At 48.2% G+C, this 27521-nt stretch overlaps 1 long non-coding RNA gene and 1 pseudogene across 2 annotated transcripts in view; one reads left to right on the top strand and one right to left on the bottom strand.

The window, feature by feature from the left end:
* Positions 1–27521, top strand: part of LOC310918360 (olfactory receptor 14J1-like) — a 537521-nt pseudogene that overhangs the window by 132498 nt on the left and 377502 nt on the right. The gene's annotated exons all lie outside the window — the stretch shown is intronic.
* LOC310918365 overlaps positions 21528–27521 on the bottom strand; it is a 24382-nt gene continuing 18388 nt past the window's right edge. Inside the window, exon 3 of the long non-coding RNA XR_014591649.1 lies at positions 21528–22016. This is a non-coding gene — a long non-coding RNA (uncharacterized lncRNA). The remainder of the gene's footprint in view (positions 22017–27521) is intronic.

Here is a 27521-nt window from a genome sequence, read left to right as displayed (position 1 = left end):
TCTGACAGCTTTGCATCAGACGAGCCCGTTCTGAGCACACTGAGTGAGCTTTCTGCTTTTGCAGGTGAGTGAGACTCTCCTGCAGGCCAAGAGATTGCAGTTAGGGATCCACATCCAATTGGCAAGAACCCAAGCACTCCACAGTCCCAGCTGAACGCCTGGATCTCCACAGGATGTTTTGTCTGTCCCACTCTTCATTCCTTTTTGGCTGGAAATGTGCAATTGCCCTTTCTTCCTCCTCCAGAAGTGCCACAAGTGAGCAAAACCTGCCGAGTGGACGGTGTTCCTAAGGCAGTGCCGTCTGGAGCTGGTGGATGAAGAATTGCCCTTCTGCACTTCCCAATCAGAGCAAAAAGCTGTAAGTGGGACTTTGCATCTTTAAGAAACCCCTGACAATTTCAAAGGGAATGTGCAGCTCATTCCTGTGAAGGAAGGTCATCATCTAAAGGATTTAGGCTTTGGCAAAGTTTAGGTTCCCAGTCCTGCTTGGAGCTGGTGGGGCACAAAGCAATTTCCTATTGCTTCAACCACAGTTTAAAATAATAGTGGAAACAAACCATGGAATCTTTTTGAAAAGGCTGCTGAGGTCAGTAGGATGGAACCATGCCATCAGCACTTTTACAAAGTAAATAACAGATCTCATTTTAAAAAGATCAGTTATCTCTTCCTCTCAAGTTATAAATACTTTTCACTACACAAATGGTTTTGTTTTTATCTTTCACTTTTTTTTCTATAGTTTTTTTCTCTTTTCCATAGAAAACATGTCCTAAGCAAGGACTGTCTTTTGCTGCTGGTTCCCGTGTGGAGCAGCTCCCTTCCCGCTGGCTGAGCTGCTCAGGCAGAGCCTGGCAGCTCCTGGCCCTGCAGGGCTGAGGCTTTTCCCCTTGCTGGGCACAGACTGATGGAGAACCACTGCTGAACACGGGGACACACAGAGGGAGCAGAAGCAGCTGCCTTTGTCCACCTGAAGCTCCAATGTGCAAACTCTGAGCAGACAGGGCTGGAAGAGACTGGCAGGCTCCCTGGTTGCTGTGCTGCCCCACTTGTGCCCAGCCCAGCTCTGCAGGAGGCAGAGGGAGAACAAGGGGCAGCTCCCTGCCAGCCCCAGCCCAGGGACCCCTCCGGCCCTGGGCCTTGGGGCACTGTCAGCACCCGCTGCTCCAGCCACGGCTTCTGCTGGCCCTGACAGCAACCACCAAACTGTGCCTGATCCCCAGGGAGCAGCAGCAGGGCCCGGATGTGATCCCTCAGTCTGGGCCAGGGCTGGACAAACGACACCCACAGCAGCAGCAGCAGCACATGGAGCTGACTTTCAGCACAGCCCCTGCCACTGTTCCCTCCCGTGTGCAGTGGTGTCCCAGCAGCCTGAGGCACCTGGGAGCCCTGAGGGCCAGCAGGGACTTGAGATGGCAGCCCTGGGCTCCTGGGGGTTGTGCAATGAACAGAGGTGAGGACTCCCTCTCTGTGTGGAGCTTCTAGATGGAAAAGGCTGCTGTGACCAGGCAGCTCCAAGGGCAGAGAAAGGAGGGTCTCCATCACTTGATCTGTGCCAGTTCCACAGTCCTGGGCAGCAGCCACCGAGCACAGGGGGAACAGAGGGCACAGCAAGAGGGACAAAAGCAGGCAAGGTCAGAGACTGGAGGAGGCAGAGCTGGGAGCAGGAGCAGCTGCTTCACTGCACTCTTGGAGAAAGCTCTCGGCTGTTTCTAAGCGCTGAAAGGCGTGAAGGGCAGAGAGGAGGCAACACCAAACAATGCTCCTGTTTGCACACCCTCCCCTCTCAGTGTCCCAGAAGGAATTGGATGAAATGTATTCTCTCCGAGTCATCTCGTTCAGAATGAGCAGCTCAGCACCAGGAGCTGAAGGGGCTGCAGCCTGAGGCCACAAGAGCTGAGCAAGAGGGAACTTTTTGACCAAAGTAATGCTGCTAACATGGACCTGACTGAGTCCAGCAGATCAAATCATGGAAATACAGAATCCTGTGTATTGGGAAAGGCCTGTGAGCTCATCAAGTCCCAGTGTTAAGGCAGCAGTGTCAAGCCCAGCACTAAAGCCTGAAGTGCCAAGGCCTGGACAAGAGGCCTGACTGAGGCCTGAACAACAGGCCCTGAGCCAAAGGTGACCTCTGGATGAACCTTCCAGCCAAAGGTTATCTTTGTATCTGCTCATTAACAAAATATGCATGATCATTAGCGTTGTAATAGATGTATGCACTCCTTAGTGAAACATGTATTGACCTTTGTGTATTTAGAAGCCAGACAAGGCTATGAAATCTGACATCTGGCCTTGTTTGGGGCTGTGTGGTCAAAGGCAACTCCCGTGGTTCCTCCTTGGGCCCTGGCCAGGCTTTGGGAGGGACCCAAGAGGAGAATGAAACCAGATGTTCCTGCACCAGAAGTGCTGCTGTCAGTTTGTTTATTCAGCGCTATCAGAGCTGGGCCCTCTCCCAGCCAGGCTGGAGCCTCACCTGTGGCTGGAGGCAGCTGCAGGAATTCCCAGTGCCCGGGAGTGGCTCTGCAGCCCTTGGCTGTGACAGCTTCCCCCAGATGATGTGTGGATCTGGGCCATGGGAGAGTCTGAGGGTAACTGGGGATGGATCTTCCTTAATCACTGCGGGCAGCCTTTGGTAGTGATGACTGGCTGCATTGCTGAGCTGCTCCTTTGGTGCTCCTTTGCTGCTTTGAACTGCAGTAAATTTCACTGATTCCTTCAGGTGGTGTCTGGGCCTTTGGTGCTGACCCTGGCCACCGGTAAAACAAAATTGGCATTGTTTGGCTGAATCACCACAAAATGTCACTTTTTAAACCTAAAGGTGAGGAATCAGTCCTATCACAAATTCCTGGATGGGAAGCCCTTCCCAGAGTTCTCTGGCTCTGGAGTGGGCTGAGGTGGTGTGAAAAACGAGGTTCACTTTTTGGTAAATTTTAAGGAATATGTTTAATAAAATAATTAAGACAATTAGGAGATAAAAAAAGCCAAGTACGGCCGGCCGGGTGACTTGGCATTCAGCCAAGTCCACACCTTGCTTTCTCAGAGACACTCGTTAAATACCCTTCCCATTATATCGATATATGAATATTTATAAAATTCCATAAACTGGTTTCCATATTCCAGGAACTGTTTTGCATGGCCCCTCCTTGGGTCCGCCTTTTTAGAGCATGCGTGTTTCGTGGCTGTGTCCTTTTTATCGCTTCCACTTTGGGCCTTGGTCCATGCTTTCTGCAAGTGGTAGATGCTGATAGTTGGTGTATCAGTAGCAGAGTCTTCTTTACATGTTCACTGGATGTTATCCCAACCAAACAGACAGTTTAAGCATACTTACATCAACTACTCCCATTATATCTAATCTTCTTTTACTGATAGCAGAAATAAACTTATATCCTATATCCTTACCATGTTATTAATCATATAGCACACATCTTGCGAAAAGCCAATTTTATAATACACACATATAACAAACCCCACTTCTTCTTTTTATAATTCATTTGGCTTTGAGCCATATTCCTTGTTTTCTAGCTTCCATTATTTCCTCTTATAGACACTTACTTTCCAACCAGTCACCACTGGTCTTCAAGTTTTCCACAATTTAATATTTTCCCAATTATGAATACAACTATCTAATTTGGATGGGTTATAACAGTGACTGTCGATATGGGTATGTGTAATAAGAAAGGAACCTCGGTGTCTTTTCATATAGAACTTTCAATAGTATCTGTAGCATGATTTTGCCAATATCCTATAAGGCAAAAGACAAAGAATGAGTGAAGTGACAGAAAAAGGAATAACAGAGGTCTGGTATGGCTTATACCTCCACCCTCCATGCCTATGGGGTTGCTACCCACAGCAGGAGTATATGATCTTCTTGGTGGCAAGTACAGCGGCCAACCCAGTCTTGCCCTCTACTTCCTTGTCAATTCTTTTTGTTTGTTTGTTTGTTTGTTTGTTTGTTTTCAGACAAATTGCCTTTGACATTTTTTTTTAACCGTAATTCTCTCCACTGTTCCTCAGGTATTTCCCACTCAACAGGCACTGGTAATCCCCGTTTACTGGGATATATATACACATGCATCACTAAAAGGCAGTAAAGTCTTTTAATCCAAAGGTAAGCTGCAAAGCTTTTTAGAACTAACATTTAATTATGCTGGCCAGAGCTGCACTTCGAGTAAAACTGCATCTTTAGTTCAGCTATTCCATGTACTGTGACTTTTCCACATAATCATTTTACTGAAATTAGGGTGTCATCTTCCTCTCTGGGGAATCACTTCTGATACCATTTAATTTTTGAAAGCTTCCACCTTTTTAACTGTAACTAGGATTGAGGGACAGGTTAAAAAGAAATATAAAGAGAGAGAAAAAAAATCTACTCAACAAAAAAATAACTTAAACTACAAAGAGAAAGAAAAAAAAAACAACCCCAGAAACTTCTTTTACCCCTTTACTTCTTTCTTTTCTATTGAAGTATTTATGGACTAGTCTTAACTTGTTAACTTAATAAATATCCTGATGTTAGAGTTTTATCATATTGAAAGTTTCTGGTGGGCCAATCCTCTGCTCAGCCTATTCTTAGGTGTTGTGGTTTGAAAGCAAAACGAATGAGAGGCTCCAAGTCAGAGACATAATTTAATAAGAAGAATGGTAAAAAGGTAAAAGTAAAATAAAATAAATGCAATAACACGAAGGATCACTGACAGAGTCAGAATACAGCCTGAGCAGGATGGTGGAAGCAGTCCAGGTGAGGTGCTCTTCCTGAAGCAGTGATCCTGTAGAAAGGTCTGGCAGCCCTGCTCCTCTGAGAATCCAGTGGATAAGTGCCCTTGCACTGTCTCACATACCAGCTTATATTTAGGTGAGAATGCTTGGCTCCTCCCCCTGGGCAGAGCATCTCACAATAGCATGAGAAGTGTGAAATGAGTCCATGATGGCCCATTAACAGAGATAACCCCTGGAGGGAGTTACCTGTGACTCATGGGCCATTAGCAGAAGACACCCCAAAGGTCATTAGCAGAAGACACCCTAAAGGCGTTAATGGGCCATTAGCAGAAGACACTCCAAAGGCCATTAGCAGAAGAGGCAGGGGGCTTGGGAAAACACTAGCCCACCTGGTTTCAACAGTTCATGAAGATGGTGATAGAATAAATACTTTGTGTACATCCTACACTGCAACCCAGGACATAATCCACCCCTTATTCTATTACCATCTACATCATATCCAAATCAATACATTCTTACAAAGGTATGCATACACATAGAGAATACAATGTTACACAGTGTTCTCACTTAAAATTAAGTCTCCTTGTGGTACACAATGGGTTTCTCTATGTTTCTGCATTACCCACTAAGTGTGACCAGGTTCTTGAGTGAAGACAATCTTATGGATGGGTCTGCCTTTTCTTGAGGCGGGATTAATCTAAACAGTCTTCCCTAAAATGCCTTTTGTATGTACTGCAGGGACTTTATCTCTATTCACTGTGTGCAAGGGTTCAGACTGGGCAGGACCACCTTGATTAATAGACTTTTGGGTGTTGACTATCCAGGTAGCTTTGGCTAAGTTTATTTCCTAATTCTTGAAGGTCTCCTTGCCAAGTGCCTTCAGGGCAGTCTTTAGTAGTCTATTGCACTGTTCAACGTTTTCGGCAGCTGGTGCGTGATAAGGAATGTGATATATCCATTCAATACCATGTTCTCTGGCCCAGGTGTTTATAAGGCTGTTTTTGAAATGGGTCTTGTTGTTCGACTCAATTCTCTCAGGGGTGCTGTGTCTTTACAGGACTTGTTTTTCTAGGCCCAGGATGGTGTTCTGGACAGTGGCATGAGGCACAGGGTAGGTTTCTAGCCATCCATTGGTGGCTTCTACTATTGTTGCCATTTGATTCAATAAACTGTATTAAGATAGTAGCAAACCTTAATAGTTGACATTAATTGACATTAGTAGTAGTCATGCTAAGGCTTGGTAGGCCGCATGTAACCTGTAGATGAACTGTTATAGCAGATTTTGTAATGTAAGCAGTGTAGCTAAGAGATAATCACTTATCTTAAGGAGTGTATCCATTTATCTAAGGAATGTACCTTTTGGCAGAAACTTAAATGTCAGAGAGATTATTGTACCAGGTAGTAGAAATGAAGTAAGAATTTGTTATGATGAAGAAATCATGTAAAGAAACATATAAAAACCTTGTGATTTTTCTGTGAGATGGGGCTCTGTCTTTGGACGCTAGTCCACAGGCTCCCGGGCCCTCAATAAAGCACCGCATAAACGACTTCGGTTGTTTGTGTCTTCTTCGGATCGGGCAACACTATGGTCAGCACATAGCGCTTTCTTTGGCGGGTTTGGAGAAGGGTGATGTAGTCAATTTGCTAGGCTTCCCCATACCTGTATTTTAGCTATCGTCCACCATACTACAGAGGCTTCACTTGCTTGGCCTGTTTGATTGCAGCGCAGGTCTCACAGTTGTGGATGACCTGGGAGATGCCGTCCATAGTAAGGTCTACCCCTCGGTCACGGGCCCATTGGTATGTTGCATCTCTTCCTTGATGACCAGAGGCATCAGGGGCTCAACGAGCTAGGAACAGTTTTCCTTTGTGCTGCCAGTCCAGATCCACTTGTGATACTTTCACCTTGGCGGCTTTGTTTACCTGTTTGTTGTTGCGATGCTCCTCATTAGCCTGGCTCTTGGGTACGTGTGCATCCACGTGTTGAACTTTCACGGTCAGTCTCTCTACTTGGGCAGCAATGTCTTGCCAAATGTCAGCGGCTCAGATGGGTTTTCCTTTGCGCTGCTAGTTGGCCTTTTTCCAGTGATTCAGCCATCCCCACAGAGCATTAGCTACCATTCATGAGTCAGTGTAGAGATAGAGCTTTGGCTATTTCTCTTGTTTAGCAATATCTAAAGCTAGCTGGACAGCTTTAAGCTCTGCAACTTGACTTGACCCACTTTGCCTCTTGGTAGCCTGTGCAACTTGTTGTGTGGGGCTCCAAACTGCAGCTTTCTATTTCTGGTTAGCGCCTACAATTTGGCAGGAGCCATCAGTGAAGAGAGCATATCGTCTTTCAGTCTTTGGTAGCTTATTGTATGGTGGAGCTTCTTCGGCACGCGTTACTTGCTTTTCTTCTTCTTCAGACGATAATTCAAAATTCTCACCTTCTGGCCAGTTTGTTATAATTTTCAGAATCTCAGGGCGATTTGGGTTTCCAATACGGGCGCGCTGTGTGATGAGAGCAATCCATTTGCTCCATGTGGTGTCAGTGGTGTGATGCGTGGAGGGAACTTTTCTTTTAAACATCCATCTCAGCACTGGTAATCGGGGTGCCAGAAGCAGCTGTGTTTCAGTACCAATCACTTCTGAGGCAGCTTGAACTTCTTTATAGGCGGCCAAGATCTTTTTCTCTGTGGGAGTGTAGTTGGCTTTGGAGCTTCTGTAACTTCAGCTTCAGAATCCTAATGGTCGGCCTCGAGTCTTCCTAGGCACCTTTTGCCACAGGCTCTAGGACAGACTGTTGTTTTTGGCTGCAGAGTAAAGCACATTCTTCACATCTGGTCCTGTCCTGACTGGGCCAAGGGCTACTGCGTGAGCAATGTCTTGTTTGATCTGAACAAAGGCTTGTTGCTGTTCAGGGCTCCCGTGGAAATTGTTCTTCTTGCGGGTAACCAGATAGAGAGGGCTCACAATTTGACTGTACTCAGGAATGTGCATCCTCTAGAAGCCTATGGCACTTAGGAAAGCTTGTGTTTTTTTCTTGTTGGTAGGTGGGGACATGGCAGTGATCTTGTTTATTATCTCTGTGGGGATTTGGCGACGCCTATTTTGCCACTTGACTCCCAGGAACTGGATTTTTTTGAGCCGGTCTTTTAACCTTACTTTGTTTAATGGCAAAACCAGCTTTCAACAGAATTTGGATAATTTTCTCTTCTTTCTCAAAGACCTCTTCTGGGGTGTTCTCCCATACGATGATGTTGTCGATGTACTGCAGATGTTCTGGAGCCTTACTTTTTTTCAGTGCAGCCTGGATCAGCCCATGGCAGATGGTGGGGCTGTGTTTCTACTTCTGGGGCAGTTGGTTCTAGGTGTACTGCACGCCCCTCTAGGTGAAAGCAAACTGGGGCCTGCACTGTGCTGCCAAAGGAATGGAGAAGAAGGCATTGGCAATGTCAATGGTCGCATACCACTTTGCTGCCTTGGACTTCAGCTCATATTGAAGCTCTAACATGTCTGGCACGGCAGCGCTCAGTGGTGGCGTGACTTCATTTAGAGCACGGTAATCCACCGTCAGTCTCCATTCTCCACTGGACTTACGCACAGGCCATATTGGGCTGTTGAAAGGTGAATGAGTCTTACTGACTACTCCTTGGCTCTCCAGTTTACAAATCATTTCATGTATGGGAATCACAGAGTTTCTGTCAGTGCGGTATTGGCGGCGGTGTACTGTTGTTGTGGCAGTTGGTACCTGTTGTTTTTTGACTCTCAGCAGTCCCACAGCAGAGGGGTCATCTGAGAGACCAGGCAAAGTATTCAACTGTCTGATGTTTTATTTTTCAACTGTGGCTATCCCAAAAGCCCAGCGATATCCCTTCAGGTCTTTGAAATATCCATTCCTGAGATAGTCTATGCTGAGAATGCATGGGGCCTCTGGACCAGTTGCAATGGGGTGTTTTTGCCACTTGTTCCCAGTTAAACTTACTTCAGCCTCTAATACAGTCAGTTCCTGGGACCCTCCTGTCACCCCAGAAATAGAGATGGATTCTGTTCCTATATACTTTGATGGCATCATGGTACATTGGGCTCCAGTGTCAACCAACGCCGTATATTTTTGTGGGTCAGATGTGCCAGGCCATCAGATCCACACAGTCCAGTAGATCTGATTATCTCTTTCTTCTTCCTGGCTAGAGGCAGGGCACCCCTATTCTGGTCATGGCATACATTGTTCTCCTCCTGTACGTATGTTTCTGAGGTCTCTTCCAGAGGATTAGTCATATCATTATTCCTGTACTGTCTGGAGTTTTGAGAGACTGGGGCAACCTTGATTCTAGATGGGCTTCTTGTGGTAGGTGTTTTTTTTTTCAGTTCACATACCCGGGCTGCTAAGGAAGAGGTGGGTTTTCCATCCCACTTCTTCATGTCTTCATGCTCTCAAAGAAAAGACCAGAGGTTACCTCGTGGTGTGTATCCTCTCTCCCTGGCTGGGGGACGCCTGCTCTTAATGGCAGAGACTCTCGTCGGCTCTGGTGAGATATGATAAATTTTTTCCTTAAGTTCTTTTAATTTTTGATGGCCTTCTTCAATCAAACTCCAGACTTGCTTAGCCAGTCTTGTTTCCACAGACGAGACATGAGTGCGAACTGGGGCGGTGACAGTGTCCTCGTAAATTCTTAATTTATTAGCCAAGACACCCACTTTGTCCTCACTTTCCCTCCATTGCAGTGTTGCCAGGTAACGTGAGTGCATCTCTGGTCCAAGCCGTGCAAGTCTCAGCCACATCTGTGATGTGCACTGGACATCATTTGGGTTTTTAGGAAATTTCTCGTTTTCTGAAAAAATGATCTCCAGCACAGCCAATTCCCTCAGGCATTGGATACCTTGTTCTATTGTGCTCCATTTGCCTTGGTGCACTTGGAGGTCTTCTTTACAAAGGTATCTGTCTTTCACACTTGTTAGCAGTTGCTGTCAGAGGCTGAGAGGTTCTTGGGTTTTCCCAATCTCCTGGTCAATGACCACATCTTGGGACAGCGATTCCAGTTGCCTGGCTTCAATTCCATCCAGAATGGTGTTATTGGCTGCAGCATCCCAAATGCAGAGCAGCCAGGTCAGGATGGACTCGTTGGTCTGGCGGGTGAATTCTCTTCGTAGGTTACGCAACTCACCCAGGGATAGAGAGCAAGTAATAATCTCTATCTCTGTCTCCTCTGCTGGCTGCGAAGGTCCTGCTGCATCCTTGTCAGTCACTACGCGGACTGATTTACTCTTTGACTTCTTTTTCTGAGTGGTGGCAACTGCTACTGGTTTAGGTGATTCCAGTTCAGTAACGGTTTGTGTGGAGATGCTGACGGCACCTTTGGTTTCTTTCTCCTCTGTGACAGTCTGCGTAGATGTGGACACTGTTGCCTCACTTTTGGCTTCTTTTTCCTCTGTGGTGGTCTGTGTAGATGAGGACAGTGTTGCCTTGTCTTTGGTTCCCTTTTTCTCTGTGACAGTCTGTGTAGACACAGACACTGTTGATTCACTTTTGGCTTTTTTCTTTTCTGCGATGGTCTGTGTAGATGAGGACACTGTTGCCTTGTCTTTGGTTCCTTTTTCCTCTGTGACAGTCTGTGTAGATGCAGACACTGTTGATTCACTTTTGGCTTCTTTCTTCTCTGCAATAGTCTGTGTAGATGCTGATGATGTTGCTTTGCTTCTCTTTCCTCCTTCTTCTTCTTTAGGAACACGCTGTATCACACCATCCAGTGTTTTGATCTTAAGCATGGTGCAGAAAAAACAAAGGGCTGTGCAGAGAAGAGAAAGCAGGGCTGACAATAACATAATACTGTCCTTGGTATCCAGAGGGTACTCAATATTTTCAAAAACTGCTGTATGATGCCTAAAAAGCTGGAAAAAAATCATTCTTTACTCCTCCCCACAGGGGCTGAGTGAGATTGTTGAGGCCCCAGATGTAGCATCCTAGACTAGGACACGAATCCAAAACTGGGTATATATTCTGAATGCTGTTCATTGCCTCGGAGTTTATCAAGCAATGGACATAATAGACCAATAAGGCAATTTTAGTACCATACCCTGGTCTACGCAGGAGCATTAAGACTGGCAGATAGTACCCCATGTGTGGAAAAATATAGAGAGATAGGTATAAGACACATGTAAGCATGTTGAGCATCATAGCAAACAGGTGTCTTCTTAAATACAAAACTGTAGTTCTGACTTTTTTCAGTGCCCCGTGCCCCATGCTGGGCGCCAAAAAAATGTTGTGGTTTGAAAGCAAAACGAATGAGAGGCTCCAAGTCAGAGACATAATTTAATAAGAAGAATGGTAAAAAGGTAAAATAAAATAAAATAAATGCAATAACACGAAGGATCACTGACAGAGTCAGAATACAGCCTGAGCAGGATGGTGGAAGCAGTCCACGTGAGGTGCTCTTCCTGAAGCAGTGATCCTGTAGAAAGGTCTGGGAGCCCTGCTCCTCTGGGAATCCAGTGGATAAGTGCCCTTGCACTGTCCCACATACCAGCTTATATCCAGGTGAGAATGCTTGGCTCCTCCCCCTGGGCAGAGCATCTCACAATAGCATGAGAAGTGTGAAATGGGTCCTTGTTGGCCCATTAACAGAGATAACCCCTGGAGGGAGTTACCTGTGACTCATGGGCCAGGCGTTAATGGGCCATTAGCAGAAGACACCCCAAAGGTCATGAGCAGAAGACATCCCAAAGGCCATTAGCAGAAGAGGCAGGGGGCTTGGGAAAACACTAGCCCGCCTGGTTTCAACAGTTCATGAAGATGGTGATAGAATAAATACTTTGTGTACATCCTACACTGCAACCCAGGACATTAGGGCAGGAAGACAATGAATTCTTGCTATTCTAGAAGATTTTCCTTCACTGTTTAGGAGAACTTAGAAAGATACATACACTATAGGATTTATTTCTATCTAAGGCAAAAACACTCACTCAATTTGACATGCATTGATTTGAAAGATTAGATACTCCTTAGAAACTTCGATGAGAACCCCCTTTGACAATTAACACCACCAGTTTTATGAGCTAGGTCTCATCTGCAGCCAGCTGGAAAACTAAGAAAAAAACTTCCAAAACAGTTTCTGCAAAATTTATAGTAACTTATCAAGCAGGGAAATAAATGAAACTACTAGAAAAATTTTGCATATACCACAACAAAACTTCCAAGCAGCAAGTATCTTGCCATTCATACTATCTCTCCTTATATTCCACAATAAAATCTGACATCTTCTCATATAAAAAAGAAAACCAAAACACCTTCAAAACTTTCTTAACAAAGACACACAAAGAACTGCCCAAAAAAAAAGAGGGAAAAAAAACCCAAAAAAACTTCTCAACCAATACCTACATCTCAACCTCTGTCTAAGAGGCGAATGACAAAGTTTTTCCACCTTATAAAGTTATATAATTAGTACCTTAAATTATTTTTGATCCACCCACTTGAAGAGCAAATCTTTATATCCCTTCTCATGACTTCTAAATAGTAGAAGAAAAATTTGCTCTTGAGAATAAACCTGACAGAACTAGATTTCTATCAGTAATTATCTGTACCTTTTTTGTGGGGACAACACTGCCAGCATAACTGAAGAATGTCCTGTATTGGTTACAAATATCTGCATGTTTGTGTGTGTACACAAAGGAATCACAGCTACTGTATTAACTTTGACACAGTACCAGTTTAGTTGAAAACTCTTTCCTTAATTCCCACTCTGCCGGGTAGTAGTTCACCCTATATTTTGTGAGCACTAACATATCCTCTTGGTATTTCACATAGGTGCTCTTCTCTGCCCTCCTTCTTTAAACAAAACAAATTAATAAGTAATAAAATGTCTTTAAGTTAGTATGAAAGAAGTACCTTAAACACACACAAAAATAGGAAAAATAAAAGAGGCAAAAACATATTGTTTGTTCTGTAAGATATAAAACCTAAAATAAATTAGCCAAAATGTAAGGGATATGGAGCCCATCTTCATCTTGTGATTTTCATGTACCTGCAATATTATACAGTGGAGTGACATAAACACTTTCAAAAAACAATATTACATATTTCAATTTTAATTCCCCACACTAGAATTACTTGAAGGTCCATTTCCTTTGTGGCTGTGAAGAAACAGAGGTAGCATTTGACAGACCGGACTGATTTTTAGGTGTTATGCAGAGAGGTAAAACAGAGAAAGTCCTTTGTCCAAAACTTCCAAATTTACTTGAGTCTTTTCCAGTTCATGACCACTCAGCTCTGTTTAAAATTCAACTTTGTATCACCTGGTTTAGATGCTACAGATCATTCTTGGGTTCTCACACCGGTCTCTTGATTTTGCTGACGTTGATTAAAAACTTGCAGCTTTAGTTTTTCAGCCATACCGCAGCTTCAGTTGCCTCAATACCTGAAAAAACATCTTCCCACTGTGGGGTTAAAGAACTTCCTCTCCCATTTTTGCAATTGTAAAGCTATACCCTTTTAACATTAATTTCTCTTTATTTCATAATTTAAACATTATCTCATAGGATGTTACGTTCAGGTTCCAATCTGGGTTGCATTTGGACTCCCAACATATATTTTACTCATGGCATTTGAGCATTAATTTTGTTTAAAAAAATTCCCAATAACAAAAGATCTAATTTCATCCATAATTCCTTCTTCTTCTAATTCCTTCTTATCAAACACCAGAACTCTCACAACTCTTTTGACTCCAATCTCCTGTTCCATTAAAAACTATTCCTTCCTATTTCTGAGGTCACCCCCCCCCCCCTCCCCCCCAGCATTTGATGTCTTATAGCTATCTCTTTAGGTAATTTCAATGCCCCCCCAAAAAACCAAAAACCAAACCAAACAAAAACAACTTCTAAGACCTCTAAGAATTTCCAAAATTCTCAAAAAACCTTTCAAGACCTCTAACATAAGACTCTCATGTATCAACCCTTTTCCTTTTTTTTTTTTTTTTTTTTTTTTTTTTTCCTTAAACTCTGATTTTCACCAAGTTTCTGTCCCACCTTCAGGATTTCATCCAGTCACTGCCTGGTCTCCTCTCTGCCATCCAACAGCCCAAACACCACCCCCTCCCTTTTTCCCCAAGGCACAGAAAACTCATCAGCTCAGCAGCACAGCACCATGTGCTGTATACACCGTCTTTCAAAACAAAAACTCCTATTTTACTTCAGCAGTCTATATTACACATACATTCACTCAAGAACAACAACAACAATAAAAGCTCTTCAAAATTAATTTCCCCATTAATCTGCAAAATTGCACCAATCCTCTTTTTTTTTTTTTTTTTTTTTTTTTTTTTAAACTGCCCTCTTCTTCTCCCAGTCTTTCCCAGGTATGCATTATTCCCCAATCAGTAAACATTTTACACCTTTTTTTTTTTTTTTTTTAAGTCACATTCTTTTCTTTAAGATTTTCTTACAAACCATCAATACATTTTCTCTCTTTTTCTAAGAGGATTTTTTTTCTTTTGCCAAACTTTCATTATTCTTCTGCTATAGCCTTCATTCCCAATAATATTCTTAGATCTTTTCCCAACACATTAAGACCCAATTCAGGCATTAATAATATATTTCCCATCCATATGTTGGTATTCCTTTTAATTACTATGTTTTTTATAATGGATGCTTCAAATTTTTTCCGTTCTGCAGTCACTATTTCTGAGATTTTTTACTTACTTTACATCCTATGGGGCTTTTAATGACACGTGTTTTCTCTGTTTTAAGATCAACCAAAAATTGGAATACCTCCTCTTTAGGACCTATTTTTAAAGTCACTAAAGGCTTTATAAAATATTCATCCCTTGAAAACCAAACTCTTTGTTTTTCTTTTAGATGTATCTCTATCGGAGTTTGGTTTTCTCCCTTCTTTCTGTCTTCAAAACTCAAATCGAGACAATTTTGGATTCTAACTAGGCTTCCTGTCTCAAAGAGAAAGTCATTCATTACAGATGTAAGAACAGAATCTGTTTCATGGATTAATTCTTCTAAGGCAGAGGGGAGAAAAACAGGACTCCCCGCCGAGCCCTCCAAGAACAAGAGGGTGTGAGCCGCTTGTGTTGTAACATAAGCAGGTGAGGACAGGACTGCAGGGAAAGTGGATGGCGGTGGAGTGATCGGAGCAGTGGGACCCCCGGCGTGGCAGGCGGAGCGGCCGCGGTCAGGGCAGCTAAGGCTGGGTGAGACTGAGCTCCCGGTGGGTTTAGGGCTGGCACGGGGGCCAAGGGGAACGGGAGCACAGGCGGCGGCGCCAGTTGCGGGCAGGGGCAGGGGCAGGGGCGGGCAGGCAGCAGCACAGGGGCCAACACTTCAAAGAGACCCCAATCCTCCTCCCCCTCCCATTCCACTTCCCGCGTTTCTGTCATTACAAACAACCTTCTTGAACCTGAATTCTTCATTAATTCCCTCCCAGTTCCCCCTCTTTGTGAGCACAACTCCTCAGAATTCCACTCTGGCCTGCAGTTCCCCTCTTTCCATTCAGACATTTTAACCCTTTAAACAATTCACTTCTTTAACACAAATAAACGCCACAACAAGCACACCTCTTCAGCTGCACTTACTTCCACTTACACAAAGACAACATAAAAAGATTAGTACCCTTCTTTAAAAAAAAAAAATTATTTGTTCATAGGTATTTGACTAACCTCCAGATGTTCTTAGATTATCACACTTTTCAAGCCTTTAGTATTCCTCAACCTGGCAGCCTTTTCCAAAGCCCAGGTGTCTTGGACCTTACACCTGCAAGCCTGTTTTGTGTTTTTATCCTCAATCTGGCAAAAACCCAAATATACCTATATTTGGCCAAACCCTAAATGCTCTTGGGTCTTACGTAACCCTTTTTAATTCAGCAGCAAGTCTAGGTGTCCTTTGCTCTCTTCCTTTAAGGGGTCCAACCCCTTTTCCTGGGACCCCATCCCAGACCAGGGGGTTCAAACGTTTTTCCTCCCCCAGTATCCCATTTTCCCAGTGGATTGTATAGGAAAACGATCGGCTCCCTTCCTGAGGGTCCAACCCCTCCCTGGGACCGTCCCAGCCACCCGAGGGTTTTTTACAACCTCTCTTTGCTCTGGGACCCTGTCCCAATCCCCTGGGGGTCACATTCACTTTTTATCTTTTGCTTCACCTCTGTACTGGCCGTTTCCCTTGCGAGATAACGAACAGCATGAGAAGCCACACCACACTCGTTTCACCAGCCTGGGGTACCCAGCCAGTGTCCCATTCACACACCATGCAGACCCCCTTTAATCCGCTCCCCTGAGAAACACTTACCAATCATTTTCTTTCTCAGGTTCTTCGTGCACGAGGTTTTTATGGAGCAAAAATACTGAAGTTTTAGGGAGCCTTTTCCCTTTTTCTTACTTGCTTTTTTCTTTCTCCTTGCTTGTCTCTTTGGATGTTTACCTGCAATCCCCAATTCTCACCAGAAAAAACAAAGTTTTGGGCCGCCAAAAACCCAGTCAGGGTGCCTCCCTTGCTCTGGATTTCCTGGGGTTTCAGGGACGAGGTATATCCCGGCAAGAGCCCCCAAATTGTGAAAAACGAGGCTCACTTTTTGGTAAATTTTAAGGAATATGTTTAATAAAATACTTAAGACAATTAGGAGATAAAAAACGCCAAGTACGGCCGGCCGGGTGACTTAGCATTCAGCCAAGTCCACACCTTGCTTTCTCAGAGACACTCGTTAAATACCCTTCCCGTTATATCGATATATGAATATTTATAAAATTCCATAAACTAGTTTCCATATTCCAGGAACTGTTTTGCATGGCCCCTCCTTGGGTCCGCCTTTTTAGAGCATGCGTGTTTCGTGGCTGTGTCCTTTTTATCGCTTCCACTTTGGGCCTTGGTCCATGCTTTCTGCAAGTGGTAGATGCTGATAGTTGGTGTATCAGTAGCGGAGTCTTCTTTACATGTTCACTGGATGTTATCCCAACCAAACAGACAGTTTAAGCATACTTACATCAACTACTCCCATTATATCTAATCTTCTTTTACCGATAGCAGAAATAAACTTATATCCTATATCCTTACTATGTTATTAATCATATAGCACACATCTTGCAAAAAGCCAATTTTATAATACACACATATAACAGGTGGGAACGGATTTTTGACAGGAGCCACTGTATTAGAGGGTGTAAAGTATCCCACAGTGGCTCTAAAATGGCTCACTGCTCAGCCAGTGTGGGTACCACAGTGGTGCCTTAAAAAGGAGAAACTAGATGCCCTAAAAGCCCTGGTACAGGAACAACTGGTTCAAGGACACATAGAGCCATCTATGAGCCCTTGGAACACCCCAGGATTTGTTATAAAAAAAAAATCTGGTCGGTGGAGCTTTCTCCATGACCTGAGAAAAACCAATTCCGTGATGGAGAGAATGGGCACGTTGCAGCCTGGTGTGCCATCCCCTACAATGATACCTGCCTCCTGGGACACCCTGATTGTGGACTTAAAGGGCTGTTCTTTCACTGTTCCATTACCCCCAAATGACACCCCAAAGTTTGCCTTGACCGTGCCTTCTATTAATAACGCTGCACCAGTGCAACATTATCAATGGAAAGAATTTCCCCAAGGCAGGGGAAACTGCCCCACAATTTGTCAGTGGTGTGTTACCCAGGTACTCTCATCAGTGAGAGAACAATTCCCAGGGGCATACTGTTACCATGACATGGATGACATTTTGATTGCAGCCCAAACCAAAAAAGAACTCTCACTGATCCAACCGAGCCTGTTGCAAGCATTCAAAACAGTTGGGCTGCAAGTAGCACCAGAGAAAGTGCAGCAGCAACCAGCCTGGAAATATTTGGGACTCAAACTAATGAACCAGACTATACAGCCACAAACAATTCAATTTTCACCCAAAATTCCAACTCTAAACCATGCACAAAACCTCTTGGGTACCATGAGCTGAGTCAGACCTTACCTAGGACTGACTGACTCTCAATTAGCACCTTTATTTGACCTCCTAAAGGGTGACTCTGAATTAACTTCCCCCGGGAAATTAACCCCAGAGTCAAAAGCTGCTCTCCAAACAGGAGAGCAAACCATCACAAACAGACAAGTCCACCGGATATGCCCAGAGGTGTGGATCACTGTGTTTATTCTCCTTGTTAATTTTCATCCTACTAGTGTTATTGGACAGTGGAATACACACTGGCCAGATCCTCTGCACATTCTAGAATGAATGTTTCTACCTCATCAATCAAAAAAGATGCACCCACCATCTTTGAACTCATTGCACGGTTAATTATCAAATGTTGTCACAGGAGTTTACAATTGAATGCTACAGATGCTTCAAAAATTGTCTTGTCTGTGTGACACCAGAGCAATTGGAATGGTGCTTTGCTCACAGTACAGCCTTGCAAAGTGTCTTGCAAGGACACTGGAAGGCTTTGGGCACCTGCCAAGTGTGTCCGTCCTGCCTCACGTCCTGTCCAAGGCCACCAGCAGCATCTCCTGGTGGCCCCTCAGCAGACAGTGTGGAGCCGTGTGTGGGACAGCGCCAGGAACAGCTTGTTCACCAACCTCATGGAGACGTGAGACTCTTCAAGTGACCCTTCATTTAAGGATTCTGTTTGTTTACAAACTGTTTTTCTGTTTACAAAGTGATTTTCTGTTAATTGGTTTTTCTCAGAGTTTTAAAAGTTGAATGTTCTCTTGTTTTGGTGTTAAGTTGTAATTTGGAACCATAAGCAGTTAACCTGTAACATGCCAGCCTAGAAGATTGTGATCTCACCTGACAGCTCCTGGCAGTGAGTGCTGCAGCTCCAGTGGTATATGGGACACATCACTGGCTGAGGAGGATTAAGTTTGTCAAAACCTCCTTCAAACTAAACCCATGCTGTCTTCTGTTCCCCTATCTGCAAAAGGGCCCTTGCAAATGGGATAACAGAAAACAATTGGCATTTTAATAAAAACCAAGGCAAGAGATGTAGCAAGGTCCAGCTGGTTTACAGCTGGACATAAGAGTCTGATTAGAACAGACCCAACTGGGCTGACCTGGCTTGTTCTAGAAGTCCCTGGGGGAACAAAGAGCTCAGCCAAGCCCACGCAAGCCCTGGCTGCAGACACACCACTGGCCAGAGCTCTGGGCAGGGCAGAGATTCCCAATCAGTTTGTCTTTCCAAGCCCGGGGAATTCAAACTCACCATAAAAGGGAGTTTGGAACAATAAATCGTGGCTGTTGGTCAGAACTCAAGAAGATACTGTGTCCTGTGTCTGTCTCCAACCCACCAGCCTCACACCACGCTATATCTATATCTAAATCTATGTTTATATCTATATCTTTATATGTGAAATAATAATAATAATAATAATAATAATAATAATAATAATGCTGACAATACTGATTTGCCACCTTTGGCTGCTCAGGGATGGAACACTAGTACCCTAAACACTAAATACCCTCCAGAAAAGCATTGGCCAGGACCCAAATGTCAGTGGTAAACTTTGTGAGATTACACACAACGAATAAAGGAGGAAGAGATGAAATTAGCAATTTTTATGGGGTTTGCTCATCCTGTGATGTGGAATGCTTTGTCTGTTCCTGTGAAAAATACAGTGATTAGGACTGCTGGCTTTTTCCTGTACCAGACTATCCACAAGCTGCAGGATTCACTGAACTGATAAAGGGGCAGTTGAAAGAGCAGATGAAACAACGAGGAGATGGGAACCTGTCTTGATGGAGAACCCATCCCACAGATGTTCTCCATCCCCTTAACAACAGGCCTAGTGTGGAAATGGAAACCCCTGGATGTGCACGGCTGCACCCAATTTGCAAATCCAACCGTGCACAGGGAGACTTTGACTTGTGGGGAAATTGTTCTGGGTGTGAATGGCCCCTGACAGGGCCACCCCAGAGGCTGCAGGGCTGGACCTTCATGCATTAGTGTTAATTAGGATAAATCAGAAGCCAATGAGAGTTATCAATACAGGAATAGGAACTCAGATTCCTGCAGGACACTGGAGGTTTGAGAACTGCTCACTGGAGCTTGGCCTTGAAAAATGTTGCTGTCATGGGAGAAGGAATTGATGCAGATTATCAGGGAGAAATCAAAGTAATCCTTTTAAACACTAGTGAACATAGTGGATTATTTAAGCCTATGGCACGGTAGCAATTACTGATATTGCAGTTTTCCAAACAGTTGTGAAAGAGGAGATCCCCAGTGTCACTGTGGTCCCCTGGTTCCACAAGGCCCTGCAGTGTCCCAGGGCACCTCTGGTTCTCTGGGGCCCGCAGGGTTTGCTGGCGGGCAGGGTCAGCCCCAAAGAGACAGACACCAAGTTAAGGAAGCCCAACCCCGACCGCAGGAGGACCCGCCACCGCCACCGGGACCCCCCAAAAACACCTCCCAGGGACCCCCCATGTCCTCTTGAGGGGCATCTGCGCCTCAGCTTTGGAGCCCTGCAAGGTGCAAACATCCAGCTGCCCGGCCCCGACAGAAAAAAGCCCAGGGAGCCGCAAATATATTTTCTGTGAGCTCCAACTATCCCTCCCCCCTTCAAAAAAACCGCCCAGGATATTTGGGGCGAGCTCCCCCTCCCCGGTCACCTGCAGGACATGGGGGGCGATGGTCCGGGAGCGAAGGAGCTGCAGGTGCAGAGAGCAGTGAAATCACGCAGTGCCTCCTCTGCCCGCTCCAGCTCCTCCATCCCTCCTCTTCCTCCTTCTCTGTCCCTCCTCCTCCTCCGTCCGTGCGGCCGCGGGCCGGGAGCTCTCGGGTGAGCGGGGCCGGGCCGGGCCACGATGGGAAAGGGGTGGGTCACCCCCAAACCGAGCTGGGGGACAGCGGAGGGTTGGGGGAACAATGAGAAAGGGGTGGGAGAGGGGGGACAGGGGGAGGTGGGACAGCAGGAAAGGAGTTCCCAGTGGGGGTCCCGCAGTTAACCCCAGGAGCCCCAAGCCCCGTCCCAGCCCCCCCAGTTCCCTCCACACCCCCGGCTGAGTGGGGGGCTCAGCCCAGGACCCGTCATTGTTCGGGGCTCCCTCGAGTGCAGCAAATGGGAGAGTGCCCCCCCCAGGGTGGATTTTGGGGTTGTCCCACCATCACGGCTTTAAGGACCCCCAACAGTCGGGCCTGACTTTAACTGCCCTCCAAAGGGCTACACCACTCCCGTTGATTCCAGTCACCGTGCCCCAGTGGGGGGTTTGGGGGTCCCGGGAGGGTCTGGGGGTACCTGGGTGATGCCGATGATGGTGATGTGGACCCCTTGCCAAATGTAAACCTGCTCAAGGAGGTCTGGGGAGGTGTTGGGCGGTCCCATGGGAATTTTGATGTCCTGAGAGGGTTTAGGGGGTTCCTATGGGGCGTTTGCAGTCTTGGGGAGTTTTTGGAGGGTCCCAGGGATGTTTTAGGGGTTCCAGGGGAGGTTGGGGTGTCACAGGGGGGTTGGAGGTTCTCGGGAGTTTGGGGGGTACCTGGGCAGTGCAGGTGACAGAGCTGGGACCCCGTGCTGGGTCTGAACCTTCTCACTGTGCACGGGCAGTGTCAGCGTGTTCAGGGAGATCCTGGGGGACCGGGGGGGTCACCCCAATTGCCAGGGGACCCAAAATACAAAGGGACTCCCCTGAATTCTCCTCACCCCTGGATCTGCTGCAGGCAGGGGGGCACCAGCACTCGGCCCCTGCCCTCCACAATCATGGGGGGGCTCTGGAAAATACCGGGGTGACACAGACAGGTCAGGGTGGAACCCCAAAGTCCTGGAGGAGGGGACATGGGGACAATGCCAGGAATTCCCATAAGGGGCTTAGGGAAGACCCAGGAGGATTTTGGTGCTGGTCGGGTCATGGGGGGATTTCCAGGAGTCTTGGGAGGGGAGGAAGAACAGGGTGACCCCCCAAGATGGGTTTGGGGAGAACCAGATTGGAGCTTCCAGACGCTGAATCCAATGAGGAGAATGACCACGATGGCAGCGATGACGGACACAGCGACCACCAGGGTGAGATTCCCGCTGGATTGCGGCTCTGGGAAGCTCGGGATGGTGAGGAGGGGCAGGGAACCCCCATCCCACTGCTCCACATTCCCAAACTCCCAGTTAGCACATTGCACGTTCCCAGGCTCAGCCCAGGAGAAGATCCCGGGCTCCGGCATTCCGGGATGCTCCACCCGGCACCGGTGCTGCTCCCGCTCCTCCGGCAGCGCCTCCATCCTGGCCCAGGTGTGGAAGGTGCCGTCACTGTTGGGAACGATCCCGGATTTCATCCCCCTTCATCCAGCTGATCCCCGAGGTGCTGGGGTAACATCTGTACACGGGGCAGGACAACATCAGGATCCCGTGTTCCACTTTGCCGGACACACGGACATCAGGGGGGCCTGGAATGGGGTAACAGTGAGATGCATCCATGGAATTCCATGGCAATGGGAAGAGGATGAGATCTGCCCATGGAATTCTATGGCAATGGGATGGCAGTGAGGTCCATCTACAGAATTCCCATCAGGATGGTGGAGCAGCAGGATCCTTCCATGCAAGTCCCATGGGAATGGGATCACTGAGATCCACGGATGGAATTTCCATGGGAATTCCCATGTTCCCAGATTTAGCCCTCCCAAATCCTGCATTTCCAGATCTCATATTCCTATGGGAAATGTGCCCTCTCCACCTTTAGGCTCCAGTGCCTCCCGCCCATATCTGACACATTTGCGGAGACATTCCAGGCAGGTGCGCCCCAGAGGATTTGTTAATTCCTCAGCCTCGATCTCCTCGTGTTCCCAGCGCCTCTTGGTGACCTGGGCAGCGCCGTGGCCACCACGAATCTCCCGGATCCCGGGTGGAAGGAGAGGAATTCCCGCCCGTGAGAGCCGAGCCCATCGGTTCCGCACCCGCTCCCGTGGGACGGGAGGTGACAGCCGGAAACCTCCTGAAGCGTGTGGGGTCCTCGGGAGGAATTGGACCCAGGGAGACCCACGGAATTGTGTCCCAGCCCCACGGAGCCGCATTCCAGTCCTATGGAGCCCCAGAGTGTGTCGGAGACCCACAGAGCCTCATGCCAGCCCTGGATCTGCAGGGATGCACATCCCAGCGCCCCGGATCCCAGCCCAGCCCCACGGATCCCCCCTCCAGTGCCACAGTTGCCATCCCAGCCCCACAGATGCCCCAGCCCCGGCTCCCCGGGCTGAGCCCCGCTCTGGCGGTGCCGCTCCTGCAGCACCTGCAGCTCCCTGGTGGCCCCGTGCCGGTGCCGCTCGTTGTGCCGGCTCCGGCCATCCCAAAATCCCGGCTCGGCTCCGGCCGCCATCCCCGGCGGCTGCGGCTCCGCCCGGCCCCACTGGCGGTGGCGGCGCTGGAAGGGGATCCCAGCCAGGGACCCCACGGACACGAACGGGGGGAAGCCCGGGCCGGGCTCCGACAGCGCCACGGGCAGGGACCGCAGGGAGAGGAGACCTGGGGGGACACGGAGATCTGGGGGCTGGGGGGCCATGGCTGAAGGAAAGGGGTGACTGGGAGGGCTGGGAGGGGGGTTTGGGTGTTCCAGGATTGCGAAAACGGGGCTCTGAGGGGTGGGAGAGGCGGGATGGCCGGGAAAGGGCCGGGCTGTGCTGAACTCCCGGGCCCTGCGCTCCAGCTCTGCCCGGAACCCGCTGCCTTCGGCCCAAAGCGGGGGAAGCCCCCCCATCCGCGGATCCATTTTTTCCTGCGGCTGAGGGTCCCGCCCCCGGCGGAGCAGGACTGGGCGCTGAGACTGTGATCCCTGATTGCCAATCTCCTTCTCTGCCTCTCTCCTGTTCTTTCCCTTTCCTCCGGCTGATCATCAGTCCCAGAGCGGCTGGAGAGCCCCGTGCCCAGGTCGGGTTTCCCAGGAAAGGGAGGCCTGGGGGTGAGGTGCCCCGGGCTGGCCGGGAATGGGGGTCCGGGGGTCCCCGGGCTGACGGGAACAGGGGATCCAGGGGCTGGGAGAGGAGGATCCCCGGGCAAGGGGGTGCAGGGGGGTGTGGGTGCAGGATAAGGGGGTGCAGGGGGTCCCGGAGCTGGGGAAGGAGATGCGGGGAGGGAGGGGTTTCCAGTGCCCAGGAATGGGGATTCAGGCGGTGCCAGGGGAATCCCTAAAGCCCCTCCCGGGGGGGAGCAGGAGCTGGGTCAGGAGCTCTGGGGAGAGAATCACTGAATCACAGAATCAAAAGGTTGGAAGAGACCTCCAAGATCATCAAGTCCAACCCACTCCAAACACCTCAAACTAAACCACAGCACCAAGTGCCACATCCAGTCCTTCTTTAAACACATCCAGGGATGGTGACTCCACCACCTCCCTGGGCAGACCATTCCAATACTTTATCACCCTTTCTGTAAAAACCTTTTTCCTAATATCCAGTTTATATTTCCCTTGGCACAGATTGAGACTGTGTCCTCCTGTTCTGGCAGTTGCTGCCTGCAGAAAGAGACCAACCCCCACCTGACCACAGCCTCCTTTCAGGAAGTTGTGTGACAGAGTGGTAAGGTCAGTTCTGGGTCTCCTTTTCTCCAGGCTAAACAACCCCGGCTCCCTCAGCCATTCTTCAAAGGATTTGTGTTCCAGGCCCCTCACCAGCCTCGTGGCCTCCTCTGGACCCACTCAAGTGTCTCAACATCCTTCCTAAACTGAGGGGCCAGAGCTGGACACAGCACTCAAGGTGTGGCCTGACCAGGACTGAGTACAGGGGAAGAATGACCTCCCTGCTTGTGCAGGACTCAGCACTTGAATGTATTAAACCTTATCCTGTTGGACTCTGCCCATCCATCCAAGCCTTCCAGGTCTCTCCGCAGAGCCCTCCTCCCTTCCAACAGCTCGACACACGCTCCCAGGTTAGTGTCACCTGCAAATTTACTAATGAAAGCCTCAATAGCCTCATCCATGTCATCAATACAAATCTTGAAGAGAGCTGGCCCCAGCACAGAGCCCTGAGGAACACCACTGGTGACTGTCCCCAGCTGGATGCAGCCCCGTTCCCCACCACTCTCTGGGCCTGGCCATGCAGCCAGTTCCTAACCCAGCAAAGAGTGCTCCTGTCCAAGCCCCGGGCTGCCAGCTTATCCAGGAGTGTGCTGTGGGAGGAAAGGGGGTGACCCCGGCCTGGGGGGACATGGGGGAGTCACACGCATTCCAAGGGGGGGACGTGACCCCTGGGGAAACAGCGGCAGCTGCTGGGAAGAGACCGGGATGGACTGGGACAGGCTGGGCTGGACTGGGATCCCGACATATACTGGGATACAGTGGGCCCAGGACTGGGACTCCGTGGGAGCAGAATCAGAGCACACTGGGACCCAGCAGGACCAGAACTGGGGCAACAGGGATCATAGAGTGACTGTATGCTGGAATTGACTGGGAGTGGCTGTGTGCAACTGGAATCCTGTTGGAAGCGACTGGGAGCAACAGGGAGTGAGTGAATGCACACTGGGGGACACTTGGCATATACTGGGAGAGACTGGGAGTGACTGGGATCACAGAGGAACCATAAAGAAAGTTACTGGAATAATACTGGGAGTTATCTGGGAGTGATTGGGATTGTACTGGGAGTGACTGGAACCATAGTGGGTGACTGGGGGCAAATGGCATTGTACTGAGAGTGACTGGGTTTGTACTGGAATCACACTGGGAAGGACTGGAGCCAGAGTGGCAGTGACTGAGATGATATTGAGGGTGACTGGAACTGTACTGGGAACAACTGGAACCGTACTAGGAGTGAATGGGAACACCTGGGATCATAGTGGGATCCTACTGGGAGTGACTGGAATTAAACTGGGATCATGTTGAATGTAACTGAAAGTGACTGGGATCATAGTGGGAGTGAGTGGGAGCCACAGGGCCCAGGCTGGGAGTGACCTGGGCCCCTCCCCCGGGTGGAACTGGGGCAACTGGCCCAGCTGGGGCTCAGGGTTGTTCTCCCCCAGGGCTGCCCCGAGTCCTGCTGCCACCCCTGGCCCCACAGAGCCAAGGGAGAGGGGACAGCTGAGGGACAGAGGACAACTGATGGACAGGGGACAACTGAGGGACAGGGGACAGCTGAGGGACAGGGGACAGCCAGGGAACACGGCCTGGCCAAGGGACACTGAGCTCCAGCTCTCTGGGATGTTGTGCCCAGCCCAGCCTGGCCCTGGCTGCAGGACAACCCTGCTCCTGACACCGTCCTGCTGGGAACGCACTGGGGGATCTCCTTCTGTTGGGAAAGAGGAGACAAGAAGAGCTTACAAATATGATTGCCTGGCAAGAAATACTGAAAATATAAAACCTGTGAGTGAAATAGAAATGAAAGCCAACTTTAAGATGTAGGCTTGGCAGGTAGGAAGACAGTGACTAACTGGAGATAGGTTGAATGATAGCAAACAAAGGGACACCAAAAGACCCAAGGTAAAGACCATAGCCTTTAGAGTTTAGAATACAGAATGATATGGTAATATAGCAGTTCTCATAGGCTGTATGCAAAGTCTGTGGTTTTGTATCTCACGCCGGTTGGTCACTGTAAATTAGAATATTTGACACAAAAGGAGATATAATGTATTGTAACTAGGACCTCACTCTCTTTCTTACCCGTGCGTTGCTCTTACCCTTTTACCCCTCTCACCCTCTTGCTCTCTCTCTCTCTCTCCCTCTCTCTTTGGGGCTTCCCTTCAGCCCAGGCTGGTGGCTGAAGACAAGGCCCTTTTTACCCACGACCCTTGCAATAAAACCACGTGTTCCTAGATTGTCTCAGGTTTGCAGAGTTCCCCTCTCCCTGCCGTCAATGGATGCTACTACATCCTTCCCTGTGGCACAGAGGCAAATCCCATCCACTCCTCGTCCTTCCTCCCCCAGACAAGGACCTGAGCATGGAAACCAGGGAGGACAAATTCCTGCGGCAGAACCTTGTGGGAGAGGCCATTCTGAGCAGCTCCAAGGCGCAGGAATGGAACAGGGAGGAAAAGCCCTGGAGATCTCTCACAAGAAGGGGCTGCAAACAAAGCTGGACCAATTAGAGAGGTTGGTAATGCCTCTGGGATAACATATTTGAGAAGAAAATCAAAACAAAGGGCACACAGATTTCCTCTAGTCAGAGAAGAGGAGGAGGTGAGAACATGTGAGGGAAAACAACATGGAGACACCAAGGTCAGTGGAGGAGGAGCAGGAGGTGCTCCAGGCACCAGAGTTGAGATTCCTCTGCAGGCCATGGTGGAGCAGCTGTGCCCCTGTAGCCCATGGGGATCCACAGGGAATGCAGAGATCCACCTGCAGCCCATGGGCGAGGTGCTCATGCCAGAGCAGGTGGATGGCTGGAGGATGCTGTGATATAATGGGAGATCCAGTGGAGAGAGGGGCTGCTGCTCCCAGGCTGGAGCAGCCTGTCCTTGGAGGACTGCACCCCCTGGGAAGAGAGATCCACATTGCAGCCATTCTGGAAGAACTGTTTGCCTGTGGAGGGGAATTCACGTTGCAGCAGGTGCAGTAGGACTGCTGCTCATGGGAGTGGACCCATGTGGAGAAGTTCACAGAGAACTGTCTCCCACGGGAGGGACCTCACGGTCTCACAGGGGAAGCACTCCTCTCCCAGAGCAGCAAAAGAAAATGTCGGTGAAGAACTGACCAAAACCCCCATGCCCTGCGTCCCTGCATTGTTGGTGGGAAGGAAGGAGGGGCTGTGGAGAAAAATGGTGCTTTAAGGGCTTATTTTCCTTCTCATTTCCCTCCTCTGATTCTCTTAGTAATAAATTCACTTTGCAAGTCAAGTTCATGAATAAAGTTGAGCCTGTTTTGCCCTTGAAATATTTCTCCTGGTCCTCATCTCATTCCTGAAGCCTTTGTTAACTTTGTTATCCTTTTCCCTGCTTTACCCAGCTCTCGCAGGGGAGGGTGAGCAAGCGACTCCCGTGTG

This window comes from Zosterops lateralis (assembly GCF_965231275.1).
Source record: "Zosterops lateralis genome assembly, chromosome: 23".
NCBI lineage: Eukaryota > Metazoa > Chordata > Aves > Passeriformes > Zosteropidae > Zosterops > Zosterops lateralis.
This window is presented reverse-complemented; position numbering and strand designations above follow the sequence as displayed.